General features: G+C 42.0%; 1 protein-coding gene across 1 annotated transcript in view; it reads left to right on the top strand.

Annotated features, from left to right (window-relative positions):
• Positions 1-761: 761 nt before the first annotated feature.
• Positions 762-18,369, top strand: part of PRDM10 (PR/SET domain 10) — a 103,749-nt gene continuing 86,141 nt past the window's right edge. Inside the window, exon 1 of the mRNA XM_037505639.2 lies at positions 762-1,070. The gene's annotated coding sequence lies outside the window, so the exon portion shown is untranslated. The remainder of the gene's footprint in view (positions 1,071-18,369) is intronic.

The following is an 18,369-nucleotide window of genomic DNA, read 5'->3' as shown; positions in this document are numbered from 1 at the left end:
GGAGGTCCAGAGGTCCAAGGTGCTCCTACTGACAGCCGGATTGCCAGTGGGTAACTGGAGTTGGGTCTCTCCCTCCAAAGCTTAAGCTCCTTTCGATACACTTGGCTGCCCTTTGAGAAGGGAACTGTAAGGGATGGTAGGATGTGGAAAGCTTAAGCATTGGTTTACCAGGGTTGAGAAATACTTCTTATGTTTCTGAAAATCATCTCCTTTTTTTCAGAATGGTAAAAGGAAAAGGAGATGTGCAGTGGGGGCACTGGGAGTTTGGGAGGGGCTGAACCCAAACGCTGGCCTCCGGGTCAGAGGTGGAGGGAAGCACTGTTGGCAGAACCCGCAGTGCACCCCCTGGACTTGAACCTGACCCAGCATGCGCTGCACATGCTGTAGGTGCAGAACACTGGTTCAGCTGAGCCCTCCGCAGGTAGGCCGCTTCAGGTGCAAAATGGTTTATGGTCCCACCACATCCCTAGGGGCAACTTCTCCAGACACAGGACCCCTCCGATGCGTACGTGACTGGCTCGGAACCCCTACAAGCAGCCCATGCTCTCTACCTGGGGCACCAAGGTTAAGGTGGACGATTCTCCGCCTCGCCCGCAGAGCGGGCTAGACCCCGAACCCGAAGAGTCGGCTTTCCTGATTGGCTTAGAGTACAAACGCAGGCGAACGCCGCCTGAGACCCGCTCTTTGATTGGCTTTTAAATGAACAGCAGAGCACGAAATAAAGAGGCCTTCAGTCATTGGGCCATTGTGGGAGTCTCCTTTTGGCTTCTCGGCCGACTGAATAAGCGTCTCAGGATCTTCGTCATGACTCTTAAATCTGGGCCTGTCAGTTCGCCCCAGCGTTACTCGTCTCTAGGCAGGGCATGGGGTTTACAGGGTTCAGCCAATCATCTATCGTCGAGATCAGGTTGCCAGGCAGATTATGTTAACGAGGCCCCGCCTTTTATGCTGCTCCCACTCTGCGGCGGGAAGAACCACCTGGAGGTGGCGGGGGGGTTTGATTTCCATCACCCCTAGGGAGAGAGGATCGGGGACCCGCTGATCTTCCAGCTCCCCTCACCCAACGTCGTGTAAGTACCTAAAGGATTAAGGGAACCGGATAAGCCAGCGTCCAGAGTATCCCATCGACTGGGAGGGTGTTTCGTCTTTGCTTAGTCCCACCCAAAATGGCGCCGAGCTCTTTCCGCGTTTCAGAGCCCGGCCGGGGCCAACCGACCGCGGACCCGGGTGGGGGGGGAAATTGATGGTGGTGGTGGGGGGGAGAAATCCCGGCGGCACCGCCCGATGGTACAGTCCAGCCGGGGCTGGGACGAGGCACCTCACTCGGGGTGGGGGGTCAAACCATCTGCACCTTCTAAGGGGAAAGGGGCAAAACCCCCTAAAGGAGCCCCTCCTGGCCCCGCGTTCAGCGATGGCTTCGGCGCCTCCTCGCCCCTGCCTTCCCCGCGCGCAGCCTCCCCCGCGACCCCCGAGAGGCTCGCACGCTCCGCCGGCCGCGCGCACCTCTCCTCCCCTGCCCGCGTTGGTTGGGCCGGGACGGCAGTTGGGCGCCCCGCGCGTTCCCGTGGCGGCGGTTGGGCGGGCGCTCGGGGTGCGGCGGGCGCTCGGGGTGCGGCGGGCCGTCTCCGCCGGCCGGGCGCCGGGGGCCGGCGCGGGGGTGGCGCGGTGGCCGGGCGGGCCCGCGCGGTGGAGGCCGCCTGTGGCTGGGGCGCCCGGCTTTGTCTTGGGAGGCCGCGCCACCCACCTGCCACTGGTTGCTGCCCCACCCACCCCCCCCCCCCCCCCCCCCCCCCCCCCCCCCCCATTTGCAAGCTGGCGTCGCCGGGCCGGGGAGCTGCCCCTGGAGGGGTGCGGGGATGGCACGTGGGGGCCAGTCCCGGTGCACAGTAGCCCAGGGTGGGCCGGGCGGAGCACGAGGTCAACCTGCTCTCGGTGTTGGGTGCGGAGGCCCGAGCCCCAGAGGTCTTTTGGGGCGGGTGGATGGTGTGTGGTTTGCAGCTGATGGATCAGCTTTGGTGAAGCATCTTGCAGTCTGGGGCCAGGTATTAGGTGCTCTTGTAAGAGTGGCAGTTGAATTTTGCGTGTGCGGGTGTAGCCGTGCCTGGTGGATTTGTTGGATTTCAGTCCATTTCCAATCAATGTATGTGTCGCCTCTGCACAGGAAGGCTGGTTTTGGTGCCGTGGTCGAGGATTAAAAGTGTTAGGAGACCCAGCCGGCCAGCCTGGTATCTCATTCTTCGCTTTCCCCTCTAAATCCTGCCCAGTGCACCACCCCTCCCCCCCAAAGTTCTCCAAACTCAACAGTACTTTACCATCATTAAAGGCAAAATCACTCTCGACTGTTGTGTGGCCTCTTTTTCTGATCCGTTCCCTTGATTACCACTCCACCTTTTGCTGTAACCTCTTTGAAGGCTGGAAGGTTTTTTTTTTTTGTTTGTTTGTGTTTCCTTTTGATTCTCTGCTACCCACTCCACTCCCAGCTCCCCCAACAGCTTCTACATTGATGAATCTTACTGGTATGTTGTTGCTCTCGAATTGAGAAAACAAGTGTTTTGTTGTTTTTGTTTTGCTTTTAATGAGGATTCGTTGGGGCCAAGGTGTGTTTGAAACAGTATTGGTTCAATTTGCTGTTTCTGAAAGTAACTTTTACAGGTTTTCCTTTAAGATAAATTGAGATGAAATTGACATAAAAGGAACCACTTAAAAGTGAACTATTTAGTGGCGTTTAGTAGATCTACCTTTTTAAATTTTGGGCCAAGACATTCCCCCGCATTTACTTCCACAACTTAGGACACCCCTTAGTCATTTATACCTTGAGCACCCGCTCTTGACAATACGCTCTTACTCTTTACAAGGGTGATTAAACTGTTTTACCAAGGACTTTTTGCTATTTGATCAAATCACAATGAGTCCTTCCTGTTGAAATATAAATCACTTTACAGGGGCCTCCCTGGTGGTGCAAGGGTTAAGACGCAACCTATGAAGCTGTCCCCAGCCTCTGCAGCACCAGTTTGATCCCCCCCACTCCCCCTGCCAGGGAGCAACCCACATGGCGCAGCAGACCTCTCCTGACTCACCTGCTGCTCCCCTCAGCAGTGTACTTTGATCAATCTGCCTGTTCTGTTCCCCACTCTGTCTCTGGTGAATCCTCTCACCACCACCACCATCTCCCCCTCACCCCCGCCTGTATCCCAGCTCTTGTATGCATGAGTAAATCAATCTTAAAAAAAATAGATCACTTTACAATATTCACATTATCATTGCCCCCAACTAGACCATATGGGTGGGACATTTGTTGGTGGGACATTCCAGTAACTTATGAGCCAATCAGCATATTTATTGGTTTGACAATCTTGTCACATGGATTCACTTTAAAAAAAAATTATGCATACAAGAGCTGGGATGTAGGCCAGAGGTGGTGGGGTAAGAGACAGTGGGGAACAGAACAGGCGGATGGACTGAAATACGTTGCTGAGGGGAGCAGTGGGTGAGACAGGAGAGGTCTGCTGTGCCAGTGTGGGTTAGCTCCCTGGCTGGGGATCAAACTTGTGCTGCAGATAGTTTCATAGTGCTGAGACTTAACCCCTTGCGCCACCAGGGAGAACCCCACTTTTTCTTTTAGTCAAGTATAGAAATGTTTTGTTCTTTTGTCTGTCCTAGAAGGGGTGATTGTTGATTTGCATAAAAATACTTTTTTTTAACAAAAAAGTTATTTATTCATGCATACAAGAACTGGGGTACAGGCCAGAGGTGCGGGTGGTGAGAGGATTCACCAGAGACAGAGTGGGGAACAAAGCAGGTAGATTGAAATACACTGCTGAGGGGAACAGCAGGCGAGTCAGTTGAGGTCTGCTTTGCCATGTGGGCAACTCCCTGGCCAGGGATCGAACTTGTGCTGCAGTGGCTGCTCATAGGTTTTGTTTTAACCCCTTGCACCACCAGGTAGGCCTCTGCATAAAAATACTAAGGTAAATTGTAACTAGAGCCCTTAAGAGCATGTTAAAAAGAAACTTTAATAGAAGCAATTTAAAACATGGTAATGGTGGGGCCTCCCTGGTGGCTCAGGCGGTCACGCTGTGAAGCTGTCTGCAGCCCCTGCAGTGCCAGTTGGATCCCCACCGCCCCACAGCCCATATGCGAGCAGGCCTCTCCTGTCTTGCCTGCTGCTCCCCTCAGCAGTGTATTTCAGTAGATCTGCCTGTTCTGTTACCCACTCTGTCTCTGGTGAATCCTCTCACCCTCCCGAGCATCTGGCCTGTATCCCGGTTCTTGTATAAATAAAATAAAAAATCTAAAAGAAAAAAAACATGGTAATGGTGTAAAAGTTAGTGAATTGGTATGAGAATTTGGTTTTCCCTTTCTATTTGCAAACACTAAGTGGTTTTGAAATAACCTTTTCTAATTTATTTTTAATCTTTTAATGTCAACAAAAACTAAATTTAGCATTTTTTGCTGTTTTACTGTATAAATCACAGTCTTATAGAAGCTTAGTCATGTGCCAGAAGTTTCAAATTATGCAGTCTTAAGATGATTTTCACAGTATCTGTGTTATTATTGGGTTTTCACAATATCTTTCTATTATTGGGTTCACATGACTTTATGATATTTTCACTAAACATCACCTCTTTAGAAGGGATTAGTATTGGGCCTCCCTGGTGGCAGAAGGGGTTAAGACTCAACCTATGAGGCTCGCCGCAGCCACTGCAGCACGAGTTTGATCCCCGGCAAGGGAGCAACCCACATGGCGCAGCAGACCTCTCCTGGCTTGCCCACTGCTCCCTTCAGCAGTGTATTTCGGTTGATCTGCCTGTTTTGTTCCCCACTTTGTCTCTGGTGAATCCTCTCACCCCCCACAGCTCTGTCCTGTACCCTGATTCTTGTATGTATAAATAAATAAATCTTAAAAAAAGAGAGAAGGGATTAGTATTAAAAGTGTGATCTACTCTAAGCCAATTTAAGTTTTTAACATTTTAGGTCACGCTCCACCTGTTAGTATGCAAGCTGGACTGTACATGTGAATGGGATTATGTTTTATAGATAGTGCCAAATCCCTGTCTTTGAAGGGTTCTGAAATGCTTTTAGAGTTTAAAACAAAACAAAACAAAAAAGTTAAAAAAAAAAAAAAGATATACTGGCCAGCTACTGCATATTGATATGCAGTAACATATCAATCCAATGTAATCCTAAAGTGATTGACACTGCCCCAATTTCCACATTTAAATTTCTTTTTTATTATAGTTTATCAATAATACATGACTATTGTAGAAAACAAAGAAAATGGAGACTGTATAAAAAGTAAAAATTAGCTAGATACACTTGCCAGTACTAATGATACTTTCGCTATGCAGTGCACTCACTGTTATTTTAATGAGCTTCAAATCTTTTTTTGTGTGTGGATGTAAGACATTCTAACAAAGTTGGCATTTTAATGTGTGGTTTTAGTATTTTTTTGTTAAACAATGTAGATAGGATCTAGTAAGTTCAGTGATGATTTGTTACTTTCAGTAGTTTTCCTCTTTATTTAAAGAAGGCATTATCATGACTTTCTCTGAACTAAAAGAAATGTAATAGTTGATTCATCTTTACTTTTTTAAAGCATAACTGAAGGGAATATGTTTCTCAGTAACAAGCAGAATAGATGAAAAAGTTGAGAAATATTTTGGTTTTCTTAATAATTTTACATTTTAAACACTGGTAACTGTAATTTCATTTGGTAAAAATGATTAACTATTAGCAGTGATTTTTTGGTCAGTTTGTTTTAAAATCGAATCTGATGTACTTTGACCTGTTACTAAAATGCATAGTTACAGAGTAGCTATACCCTGTCCAGCAATTTGTATGTTTTTCACAAACAGAGTTTATTGATTACTACTTAAATTTATCATGAATATTTAATAGGTCAATGAGAATTTGATCTAGTATCTAGAAAAAAGCCAGTGAGTTAAGAACAGGAACTTTTTGCTTACAACCAGATGTTTGCATGTGATCAGATCTTTGCAGAATGATCAGCTCACATTCTTCTAGGGTGGGCTTGGGTAGGGCAGGGTAGGAGTAGATGGTGGGAGGGAAGCTTTTCCTGATTTTATTATTTTGGTCATTCTCTGGTTGGCACTATTGAAACTTTCTTTTCCCTCTTCTGGCATTAAACCATGTACATAATTAATTAAATCACTGCTAACTAAAGGATAGCTGGCCAGCATCTTTTTTTTTTTTTTTAAGTGGTGTCATAACCCTACGGTGGGACAGGGTGAGCTGTCCTTCTAGTTCCTTTTCTGCACCACAGTCTGTGACATTGATACCTCCCTATTAGTGCTGAAACATTATTGCAATTTCCTTTCAAAATCTATCAGTGGCTTCCCATTGCCCATAACTGCGTAGAATTTGAAGTTGGTTAGGTTGTGCAAAGCACCTTGAAGTAGACTGTTTTTGGGTAACTTTGAAATAAGTTAGGGGATGGGGGTTGGTGTGAGGAAACTGGAGAGGGAAGAGGGAGTTCTGGCCAATCCCAAATTATAGTTTCAAAACATGACTAGTTAAAATGTGGTGAAAACAGTCACTGTAAAATCATTTCTTTAAGAAACCCAGACAGAGATTGCTTAAAGATAATGCTAAAATAGCCTATTGTGGTTTGATTTTTATTTCTTACTTGACCTCTTATTTATTTCAACAGTAGACTATTAGAGCGAAAGGCTTCCTTTCTTTCCTTCCTTACCCTTCACTTTCAAGGTCTGACCCTGTGGTTGGAACCCACAGCCTCTTTCCTGCTGTGATCTTCAGAAGTACTGTCCCCAGGCCTATGCTGTTCCGTACAGTCACCAGCAGCCATGGAGCACTTGGAAGATGACTATGCTGTGCCTTGGAAATACGTGCCAAATTTTGAGATTTTGTGAGGAAAAAAACCTCACAAAACATCTCAACTTCTTAATACCAAATAACAGTTGAAAATATGTTGAATATATTAGGTTAAGTAAAGTAGTACTGCAACTAGTTTCACTTGTTTTTACTTCTTAAAAATGTGGCTATTAGAAGATTTAAAATTATGTGTGTGACTTGTATGGTATTTCTTTTTTTTTTTCTTTTTGTATGGTATTTCAATTGAACAATGCAGCCTAGACTTTTAGTCCAGTAGGGGTGGGGTGTTCCCAAGTAGCAACGTATATTATCTTTTAGTTTCTATAGCTACAACTAATAGATCCTGCTAACATGTAGATGTATCTGATATTTTTAGTTCTTATGTAGCTTTTGCAAAAGCACTCATATTCTCCTGAAGAATACCTTAATCTTAAAACCACTTTCAGATAATTGAGTTAACTGTTATGGGATTTGATATATTAAATTAATCATTTGAACTTAAAATAATAAGATAACATCTGTTGAGCACATAATCCATTAATAAAAAAGTTGAGCTAAGCATAATCAACTGAATTTTTCCTAAAGTTGGTTTGCCTCTTACTCATTGATTTTATAATGTACATCTTTTTCAGAGATGTAAGAACTGTTTCTAGAAGACACTTGAGATTGATAAAATCAAGCTCACATATTTCTTTTTTTTCTCCTGAGCATTAAGAATAAGCCACAAGAGTTTGATTTTTTAACATGGAACACTTTGGACCAATTCATGGGACAACTGTTTAAATACAGTTAGAGAATCATAGCCTTTGGGAATAAGATAAAATCATATTCTTTATACCTATATTTGAAAACATTGATAGTTTTGCCCTAACTTAACCTTTGTAGTTGTAGTTCCCTGTATTTCCCTGTGTAGAGGGTTGACATGGTGTACCATCTAACACATGGCTCTGGGGCAAAGGAAACTAGAATCATAGGTTAGCTCAGTTTGCTTGCTGTGATCTTGGTCCATTACTGAGCTTCTGTAAGTCTTAGTTTCTTTATCAAATTACTTAACTGGTTTCTTAATTATTAATGGGGATAATAATAGTGCCGATTTCATAAAGTCTGCCTGAGAATACTTGTCATTACTTCCCATGGTAGCACAAATGGCTCAGTAACAGAGTACTTGGTCACCAGGGACTGAATCACTGTTAACCAGTTTTGGATCCTCTGCTTCAGTCAAGTTGCTCTTCCCACTGTCCTTACAATATTCTAGATTTTTCCTTCATGTTTTTGCTCCTTCATTTGTTCTCCTACCCACCCCATAGGCCTCCCCCACTAAAATCCCATTTATCCTTCTGAGCAGTGTCCAGTCTGGTTCTTTTTATAAAGAACCAGATAGTAAATATTTTGGCCTTGTCTGTCTCAGGTTCTCATCTCTGCCCTGTAGTGTGAAGGTAGGACTGTGTTCCAAGTAAACTTTATTTATGGATCCTGAAAATTGAAGAAATTCAGATTTCATATGTCACAAAATATTTTTTTTAATGAAATCTTTTTCATTTAGTGTTTTTAATCATTAAAAGATGTGAAAACCATTCTTAGCTCATAGGCTATATGGGGGAGGTGCTGTGCTGCTCCCAGACTGCAGCATGCCAGCCCCTACATCCTGCAAGCTGGCAACACACACCTCATTGAGGCCCGGTGACCATCCTCCTCAAAATCTGATCCCTTTTGTCCCCACTGTCCGATGGGTTTTTAAAAATAATTTCTGTTATGCTTTGTAAGAATAGTAATGTTTATTGGATGCTTAATTTGTATTATATTCCAATTGTTTGTGTTTATGTGTTGCTTCCTAAACACACAGTAAGTTCCTGAAAGCTATGGCTGTTTCTTAGGCTCCTTATTTTGTTTTGAATGCAGAACCCAAATACCTTTTACTTACTGGATCCTACAGTGTTTGTAGGAATAAAGACGTGAATGCAACTAAAGATGCTCAAAGTGACTTTTGAAGTTTTCCTTCATTTTCTTCAAAATTCTTATTTTTACATACAATTCCTACCATTTTCTTAGCATTGCTTAAAGATTTTGTGTCCAGTCAATTGGGAGTTATTTTTAGTCTTGCCACAAACCAATTTACAGGCAACCTTAGTGTCACGTGCTTCTTAGAACGGAATAGAAAAAATTGCTTTAACTAGTTATTGCTTTGTGTTTGACTAACTTCTAAAGCACACCCTCTAAAGCATCTGTTTACATTTAATCCTTAATGTGTGGCATTGATAGACCGGTGTTGTAACTCCTTTGTAAGTGAAAAAAAGGAGACCCCAGTTTAGTGGATTATGTGAGAGTGGTAGGAGCTTAGGCCGGGAGCAAGGTGTTTGGATTCTCAACCCCAGGCAATCATGTGCACAGCAGTTCCCAGCTCTCCACTGGGGATACGTGCCAAGACCTCCAGCAGATGCCTGAAATTGGACAGTACCTAACCCTAACACTGTTTTTCTTATACATACATACTTACGATAATGTTTAATTTATAAAATAAGCACAGTAAGAGGTTAGGAATATGTAATAATAGGATAATTAAAATTCTTCAATAAAAGTTATGTGAATGTGGTCTTTCTCAAAATATCTTATTGTATGTATTATTTCGGACCATGGTTGACAGTGGGTAACTGAAACTGTAGAAAGCAAAATTGCTTTCAAGTGGGCGACTGTAGACTGTATATTAATGAGGCTTTAGTCTCCTGATCATCCTTTATTTGTCTTCTCTTTTATTCTTTTTCTCTTGAAGGTGATGAATTGAAATTAATCTGGATTAAATTTTTTATTTTAATTTTGGGGTTACATTTGCTCTTCCATATATGCACATGTTCCACTCTCCCTCCACCAAACTACCCCTGCCAATACCTCCATCTGCCTCCCTCCCCCATTTAAGTGTTTCATAATCTCATATATATAAGGATCTTCAACTGATAGATGTTTAGATACTTGTTTCTGTGACATTGACGTTCTCTCAAGTATGCTACATCTCTTAAAGTGAGATATAACTATAATAAAATTCTAGACTTGAAACTAAATTTATTTGCAGTAATTATGCTTTGATGAACTTTGTTTCATTAAAAAATATTTAGGTGGCCTCGCTGGTGGTGCAAGGGGTTAAGCGTCAGCACTATGAAGAAATCCTCAGCTACTGCAGCACTAGTTCAATCCCTGGCCAGGGAGATGAACCACATGGCGCAGAAGACCTCTCCTGTCTTGCCTGCTGTTCCCCTCAGCAGTGTATTTCAGTCAGTCTGCCTGTTCCGCTCTCCACTCTGTCTCTGGTGAATCCTCTCACCCTCCACACCTCTGGCCTGCACCCTGGCTCTTGTATCTATAAATAAATAAATCTTTAAAAAAATTTTAAGAACTGGGCCTCCCCTGGTGGTGCAGCGGTTGAGCGCCGCGCTGTGGAGCTGTCCGCAGCCTGCAGAGCCGGTTTGATCCTGGCTGGCTCTGGAGGGTCCCACTGGCGTGCAGACCTCTCCTGCCGCCCGCTGCTCCCCTCAGCAGTGTATTTCATCAGTCTGCCTGTTCTGTTCCCCACTCTGTCTCTGGTGACTCCTCTCACCTGCGCATCTGACCTGTACCCCGGTTCTTGTATAAAATAAATAAATCTTTAAAAAAAATTTTTAAGAACGTTTATATTCATATTGATATATTATCTCAGACTCTACATGTCTCAAAAAAATTACCTTTTCAGACATCATTTAAAGAATTGTATCAAATGCTGTATGCTTTAAACTTCTGTGATTTTCAGTTCTCATTAAAACTTAAAAAACCCTTCTTTTTTAGATTCATGTTTTTTTCCAACAGATAAACTATAGCATATATTTTAAGCCTAACAAAAGATGTGTAATGTCTTTACATAAAAAATTCCATCACTTTATGAGTGACTTGAAATAAAAACTAAATTAATGGAGAGACACAGTGGTTCAGGTATTGCAAGATGGATATTGTGACGTGTCATTTCTTTGGAAACAGACTTATACATTTAATATAATCAGCAAATTAAAAAAAAAATTAGAATGTTTGATTCTAAAATTTTTGTCAAAGTCCCCCAAAAGGCAAGACACTCTTGAAAAAGAAGTTGGGAAAGCTCCTCTATTAGGGGTCAAGAAGAGCCTTAATAGTTAAGACAGTATGATATTAGCACCAGGTTCGACTGACTGATCAGTAGGAAAGCATAGGAGTTTTTGAAATAGTCTCTCACAGAGGCAAACACTTGATTTATGATGTAGGAGACATAGCAGATGAAGGGCAAAACAAGAAAGCTTTTAGAAGTTAGCATAAGAATATATTTATGACCTCACTATAGAGAATATTTTTATATTTTTTAAAGATTATTTTTGCATAGAAGAACTGGGGTGTAGGCCAGAAGTAGGGGGGTACACAAGAGGATTCACCAGAGACAGAGTGGGGAGCAGAACAAGCAGATCTATTGAAATGCACTGCTGAGGTTGGCAGCAGGCGAGAAGGGGGAGGTTTGAGAGGTCTGCTATGCCATGTGCTATGCCATGTGGGATCAAACTCAGGGGATGAAACTTAGGGCATCGAGGTGGGCCATGGAGGTGATAGCCCTGAGACCCAACCCCTAGGCCACCAGGGAGGCCCCTGAGAATGTATTTTTTTCAAACAGATGTTACCTGAACAAATAGAGTTATAGGCATAACTCTTGAATAGGCACTTCAGGAAAGCAGAAACCTCAGTATGAAGAGGTGTTCAACCTTGTGAGTGATCAAAGAAATGCAGACTATAGCCTCATCCCCTTCTTACTGTATACCTAGATTAAAGTTAGCGATACCAAAGCCTGAGGCTATTGAGCAATGGGAACATTCACACATAGTTAATAAGAATATAAATTCGTATGACTATTTCAGAAAGCTGTTTGGCATTATCTAGAAAATCAAAGATTATGCATATGCTAATAAGGCCCAGTAATTCCACTGTTAGAGAAATGCAAACATGTGAGAGAACTGGAAAAAATATGTCATTTATTTTTCTGATATGAATTGATTGAATTAATATTTGAGGGATGCTATGTTCTGTTCTGTAAATATAAGCAATTTTGGGGGCACAATAATGAATAAATGATATTTGTATTTTTCCTCTCTGATGAATATTTTAATTTTTTTAAGATTTGTGTTTATTTATGCATACAAGAACTGGGGTGCAGGCCAGAGGTGTGGGGGTAGGTGGGTATGTGTGTGAGAGGATTCACCAGAGACAGAGTGGGGAGCAGAACAGGCAGATCTACTGAAATACACTGCTGAGGGGAGCAGCGGGCAAGACAGGAGAGGTCTGCTGTGCCATGTGGGTTAGCAACCTGGCCTGGCATCGAATTCATGCTGCAGTGTTTGCCAATAGCTTGATAATGCTGAGGAGGCCCACTCTGCTGAATATTTTAATAAAATCTTTCATCCAGTCTGTTCTTCGGGTCCTAAAACATGCTGGGCACCGAATAGGCATTTAATAAATATTTTATGTTTTTTAAAATTATAAGTTTGAAAAATTATGAAAATTTGGGTTTTTATAGTATACGGTAGCTCTGTCATTACCTCCGTTCTCTCAGTCTGTGGACTCACTTGCTCAATTAAGTTTGTTTGCAGGTTTGGTAAATAACAACCTCCCTCTGGTTTCTTTGAGATCATTTCTAACCTAGTGATTGCATCATCTGGTGGGATGTGGGAGAGACAGCCTCAGGTCCAAGCCCTGCTTTGGTTCTGGCAGCTTTGCCTGTGACGAAAGCTGTTACAGTGGAGAAGGGGAAAGAGGTTCAAGGTCTGCAGGAAATGGGTCCTGGGTTCAAGTGCCACTGGCAGTGCTGTGACCTTGAGCAGTAATAATTTAATTCTAGCGACGGTTAGTTGAAAATAGAGTATTCAGAGGACAGCTCAGGATGCCAGGCATGTGATTGGTGCTAAGTGGCAGCGCTGTACTTGTTACTTGTACACTAATTGTTTACTTAAAGAACATTGGGTTTCCACAGAACACATCCATATTCCAAAATGCACTATGATTATGATGATTTTAAAAAAGCTGAATATGTTCAGGATTCTAATTTTGTGGTCCCACTCCTTGACTGGATTTGCAAATGAATGCAGCATGGTACAGGCAACAGCTGATAAAATATTTGCAACAAGGTAGATTGAGATTCTCAAATAGGAACATGGTGCCACTATTTTGTCTTGCTATGTGAAAGAAAATGTGAATTACATAATTTTAAATTCTATCAATTTTAAGTTCATGCATATTTTTTTTAGTGGGTGTAGTGCCAGGATGGGCACAGAGAAGGTTTCTGTGACCGAGCTGACCAGGTAAAGGAGGAGTCCTGGAGCCCCCGGTGGCTTTCTCAGGCTTTTATTGAACCTTTACATGCAGTGCTGCAACCAGGTACACAGCAGGCAGGGGTGGGGGTAGGGGGTAGCCAGGAGGCCCTTAATCCTCCAAGCCCCCAGCAAGTCTTCACTCTGGGCTTCTCTGGTTTCTGTCTCCCCTTTTCTCTCCTGCTTCTGCTTCTCTTCTTGACTATCTCAATACTCCTCCCATGGCCCACAGAAGTAAAGAAGACAGCTTACAACAGTGTTACAATTGCAGGTGCCCCCACCAGGCAGGGCAATCCTAAAGGTGGGAGGTCAGAAAAGCCTGAAAACCATTTACTCAACAGTGGGATGTATCAGTTAAGAGGTAACTCTTGCCTGGAGTTAGGATTTATTTCCAAGCCAATTATTTAATAATGAAAGTATGTTAAGATGTCTTTCAATCAGAAAAAAAAAAAACTTTTCTAGATAAGATACCCTCATGATCTAATACTTAACTGTGGTCAAGGCAATTAAAGTAGCAATTAATGTTTGCATGATTTTAAATTATGAGATACCATTGTACTATACTGTAGCAAACATTATCCCCTTTTGTCTTAATAATGAACCTTCAAGTTAGGTAAATGTATTTTCCAGTTTTTAGGGTAAAGAACTTTTACTTGCCTTCACACTCCAAAATTTTTGTATTATTCCGTACTGAGCAGAGGCTGAGGAAGCTAGGAGCTGACGACTCAGAGTCCCAGACAGTGGGTTCTTATCTTACCTTGTAGCTTCATTAAGATGGAGGAGGCTGAAATTTGATAAATTATAGGTCTAAATTGCATACTAGCAGCATAGATTTTTTTTTTTTAAGATTTATTTATTTATGCAAGCACTGGGTACAGTCAGAAGCGTGGGAGGGTGAGAGAATTCACCAGAGCCAGAGCAGGGAGCAGAACAGGCAGAGTGATGAAATACAATGCTGAGGGGAGCAGCGGGCGGCAGGAGAGGTCTGCGCTCCATGTGGGACCCTTGCCCAGTGGCCGGGTATCGAACCAGTGCTGCAGAGGCTGCCGGCAGCTTCGCAACTCAGTGCTCAACCACTCAACCGCTGCGCCACCAGGGAGGCCCAAGCAGCATAGATTTTTAATGAAGGTAGTAACTGTCTGGGCTCACCATCTTGCTAATCTGTTGCTAGTTTTGTTTTTTTTCCATGCTGTCTTTCACTTTTGACATTGCAAACAAGGGACTGAGGTTGAGCAATGAGAATTTGAAAATGAGTGACAGGTGAGGCCTGCATGAACCTGTTCATAGAGTGAACTAGTTGTAAAGGGAGCACTTCGAACAGTATCAATATGCTTCTTAGAAAAATAAAAGAACATTTATTCCTGATTGTGCCAAAATGTCTTGATTCAGTCTGTTTCCGGGGTTGAACAGGTAGTTACATTGTTTTCTCTTGTATTAAGTACATAGTGTAAAATTATAAAAAAAAAAAAAATTCTTGTAAGCAATTCTTTCCCGCCCACACACACATTTAAAAGTCCTTGAATTTGAGGAAGCAGCTCAGTGCTTAAGGTTCAGCCTCTTTTTATTATCTGGATTTGTGATTGTCCAGTCATAGTTACCACCCAGAACAATCTGTTAAGAGAGGCTTCCAGGACCCAGAAGATCCACCTATAAGTCTCTTACTTAGTCACTACAGCTGCTAATTCAACAAAAGAGTCTGAGATATGTAGGCCAGGTAGCTCTCTGCATACAGGTGTGTCAGGGTGCATGGTGCATGTGCCGCTGCCATTTGTCTTGTGAATGATGCTGTTGTTCAAGATGAGGCCAGAGGGAATCTTCTTGGAGCTTTGTAAATCCATCACTAACAAAGAATGGTTTTCAACATTATTTGATGAGTCATTTGTATCAATCTTGTAGTCTTAGTAAATTCATATTTACATACAAAGTTCATTCAAATACTCCTGATAAGTGTATGGCACAGACTTACTTGTTATCATGTGACGCAGGAATGCTGGAAAATCAAGTGCCCTTGGTTGGCAAGGAAAACTACCTGAATTAAGGACTACTTCCCTTCTCAGAAGTCTTAAGACAGAAAACCCATAAATAATAGAGAAGCTGGTAAGTTGCATATTCTGAAGAAAGGCATAAGGATTCTTGCTGTTTTTGTCTAACAAAAAAAATTTTAGGCAATGAGTTAATCACTGTATATAAACTAATACACAAGTCTTTATAAATTAATACCTATTAATATCACTACATCAGAGTAGGAGAGAATAGAGAGCTAATCTTTGCCCAGTGTTTACTGAATGCAGCGTCCGGCTTCACTATAATTAGTCCCATACTTCTAGAATGATTTTTCCAAAGAGTATTACTGCTGTGTTAAGATTTTTTTTTTAAACTATTTCTTTGCTTTTATTAGCTGACACACTTTCATTTTTACTGTCTTTTTTTTTTTTTAAGATTTATTTATACAAGCACTGGGTACAGTCAGAAGCGCGGAAGGGTGAGAGAATTCACCAGAGCCAGAACGGGGAGCAGAGCAGGCAGATTGATGAAGTACATTGTTGAGGGGAGCAGCGGGCGGCAGGAGGGGTCTGCACGCCATGTGGAACCCTCACCGGTGGCTGGGGATCGAACCGGTGCTGAAGAGGCTTCAGGCAGCTTCGCAGCCCAGCGCTCAACCACTGCGCCACCGGGGAGGCCCTGTGTTAAGATGTTTTCTTTACTTATTTTGTAAGAGTTAGCTAAATCTGTCTGACATCAGAGTCACCTGGAGATGTTTATAAACAGAGATTCCTATTCTTCCCTTCTGTCTCTTGATTGAATCAACATGGTTAGGGGCTGAGACTCTGGAATTTCTTTTCAACTAGTTGAAAAGGCGATTCTGATAAGAACAGTTCATGAACTTTGGGAATTTCTTTAACTTTCACTTGATGTCTTTTGTAGGTCCATCTTAACCACTGTTTGAGGCTTTTCTCTCTCATAATTAGTTCCCTTGTCTGTGTGACTTTTTCAAGATGTTTTAGTCAAAAATGACCTTTACTCTAGTAGCAAATATTATGTGTTTTCCCTCTATGTATATTATATATGTGTGTTGTGTATATATATAGATATGGATATACATAAATATATATATGTGTGTACACATATAGTTAAAAGGTCTTGTGTTTATTGTCAGATTACTTCCCAGGTTTACTTCAATTTAAATGCTCACTTTTTTCTTTTAAAGATGTATTTATTTATGCATACAAGAACTGGGGTACAGGCCAAAGGTGCGGGGGATGGGGGTGAGAGGATTCACCAGAGACAGATTGGGGAATAGAACAGGCAGACTGACTGAAGTACACTGCTGAGGGGAGCAGCGGGCGAGACAGGAGCGGTCTGCTGCACCATGAGGGTAGCATCCAGGCCAGGAATTGAACTCATTCTGCAATGGCTGCGGATAGCTTCATAGGTTGCCTCTTAACCCCTTGCGTCAGGGAGGCCCTTTTTTTCCTTTTTTTAAAATCCAACTTTGTTGAGATATAATTCATATATGATGTACTCACATAATCTGTAAAGTGACTTTAGTATATTCACAGAATTATGCAACTGCCATCACAGTGAATTTTAGAATATTTTCATAACTCTCAAAAGAAATTCCATACCTTTAGCCATCACCTCTTATCCCCCATTTCACTTTAATCCCTAGGCAACTGCTAATCTATTTTCTCTATTAATTTACCTGTTCTGCATATTTAATTAAAATTTTTTTTTACATTTTAAAAGGACAGGTTTATTAGGAAATGGAGAATGAAAAAAGAGACACCTGCATAGACACAGGTGGGCAGAGAGTTGCTGCTGCTGCTTTGTAAAGGGAAAAGTTTTGTGAGAAGAAGCATCTGCATAGTCATAGATGGCAGGAGAGCAGCCTCTTTTGCCTATTTTATATAAATGGAATCATTCAATATGTGAGCAACTTCTTTCACTTAGAATAGCGTTTTCAAGGTTCATTCTTTTTAAAATTGATCAGTGATTTTAATTATCACATGATTTCAGAGTTGTATGACTGATCTCTAATGAGTTGACAAAGCAACATTACAAAGCACAGAAAGTTCTACAGGTGTGTGTATGTAGTTTTGCATGACTGTTTAAAAGATAATCCTGAATTGTATCTTAGTTTGACTTAGCATTCACAAGCAAAGTTTGGTACTATCATATCTTGTCATGCTGAATTTTAAAAGCATCTGACCTATATAAAGCATCATCTGTAAGATATGAGAAGTGTTAAATATTCCATAAATCACATTAAAATGCCTTTCATTATGTAATAGGCAACATTTTAAATACAAGGAATTTTAATTAAATTGACCAAAAGGATAAATGGGCATGACCAGTTTATTTTCAGCCTTGCCTTAACCACACCTTGAACCACAGGTGAGTCTTGCTCTGTTTTATGAGACTGTGAAGAGATTTTTCTTAGCACTGAAATATACTGAATCAGAATTACTATCAAAATTTAAAAAGCAGATCATATCCATTTAACCATAAGCCAAGCTTATTTAAATCAGGACTGTTTAACAAAAAAATGGTTCTATCAACCATTCATGAGCTGAATTCTGGTGTACGAGTTTAATTTAAAAATGGTATACACAAAAACGTTGAGACATTTCTGCTTTGTAAAAAATAAGGCAGGGCCTCCCCCATGGCGCAGCGTGTTGAGCGCCACACTGTGAAGCTGTCTGCAGCCTCTGCAGCGCAAGTTCGATTCCCGGCTGGCCAGGGAGAGACTCACGTGGCGCGGCACACCTCTCCTGTCTTACCTGCTTCTCCCCTCAGCGGTGTCTTTGGTCCATCTGCCTGTTCTGCTCCCGCTCTGTCTCTGGTGAATTCTCTCACCCTCCCGCGCCTCTGACTATATCCCCAGTTCTTGTATAAATAAATCTTAAAAAACATTTTTTTTTTAATAAAGAAAAAAGTAAGGCAGTGCCCACTATTACTCATTAGTAGCTTTTTGAGATAAACTATCAACTCTACCCTTTCTGACCCATCGCCAGTTCTGTACTTAACGCTGGGGATATACTTCTGGATTTTCTAAATACACCATCATTGTCTCCTCTCCCCAAGGGGCGCTCTCTATTCTTGTTGGCATCTGTGTAAGAATATCCAATGGCCTGACTCTTCTTCCAAACACACCATGAAAATTGACCCAGTCTTG

This window comes from Talpa occidentalis, unplaced genomic scaffold (assembly GCF_014898055.3).
Source record: "Talpa occidentalis isolate TD23 unplaced genomic scaffold, MPIMG_talOcc4v2.1 talOcc4.12, whole genome shotgun sequence".
In the NCBI taxonomy this organism is placed as follows: domain Eukaryota; kingdom Metazoa; phylum Chordata; class Mammalia; order Eulipotyphla; family Talpidae; genus Talpa; species Talpa occidentalis.
Note: the sequence above shows the minus strand (reverse complement) of the source record. Positions and strands in the feature narration are given on the sequence as shown.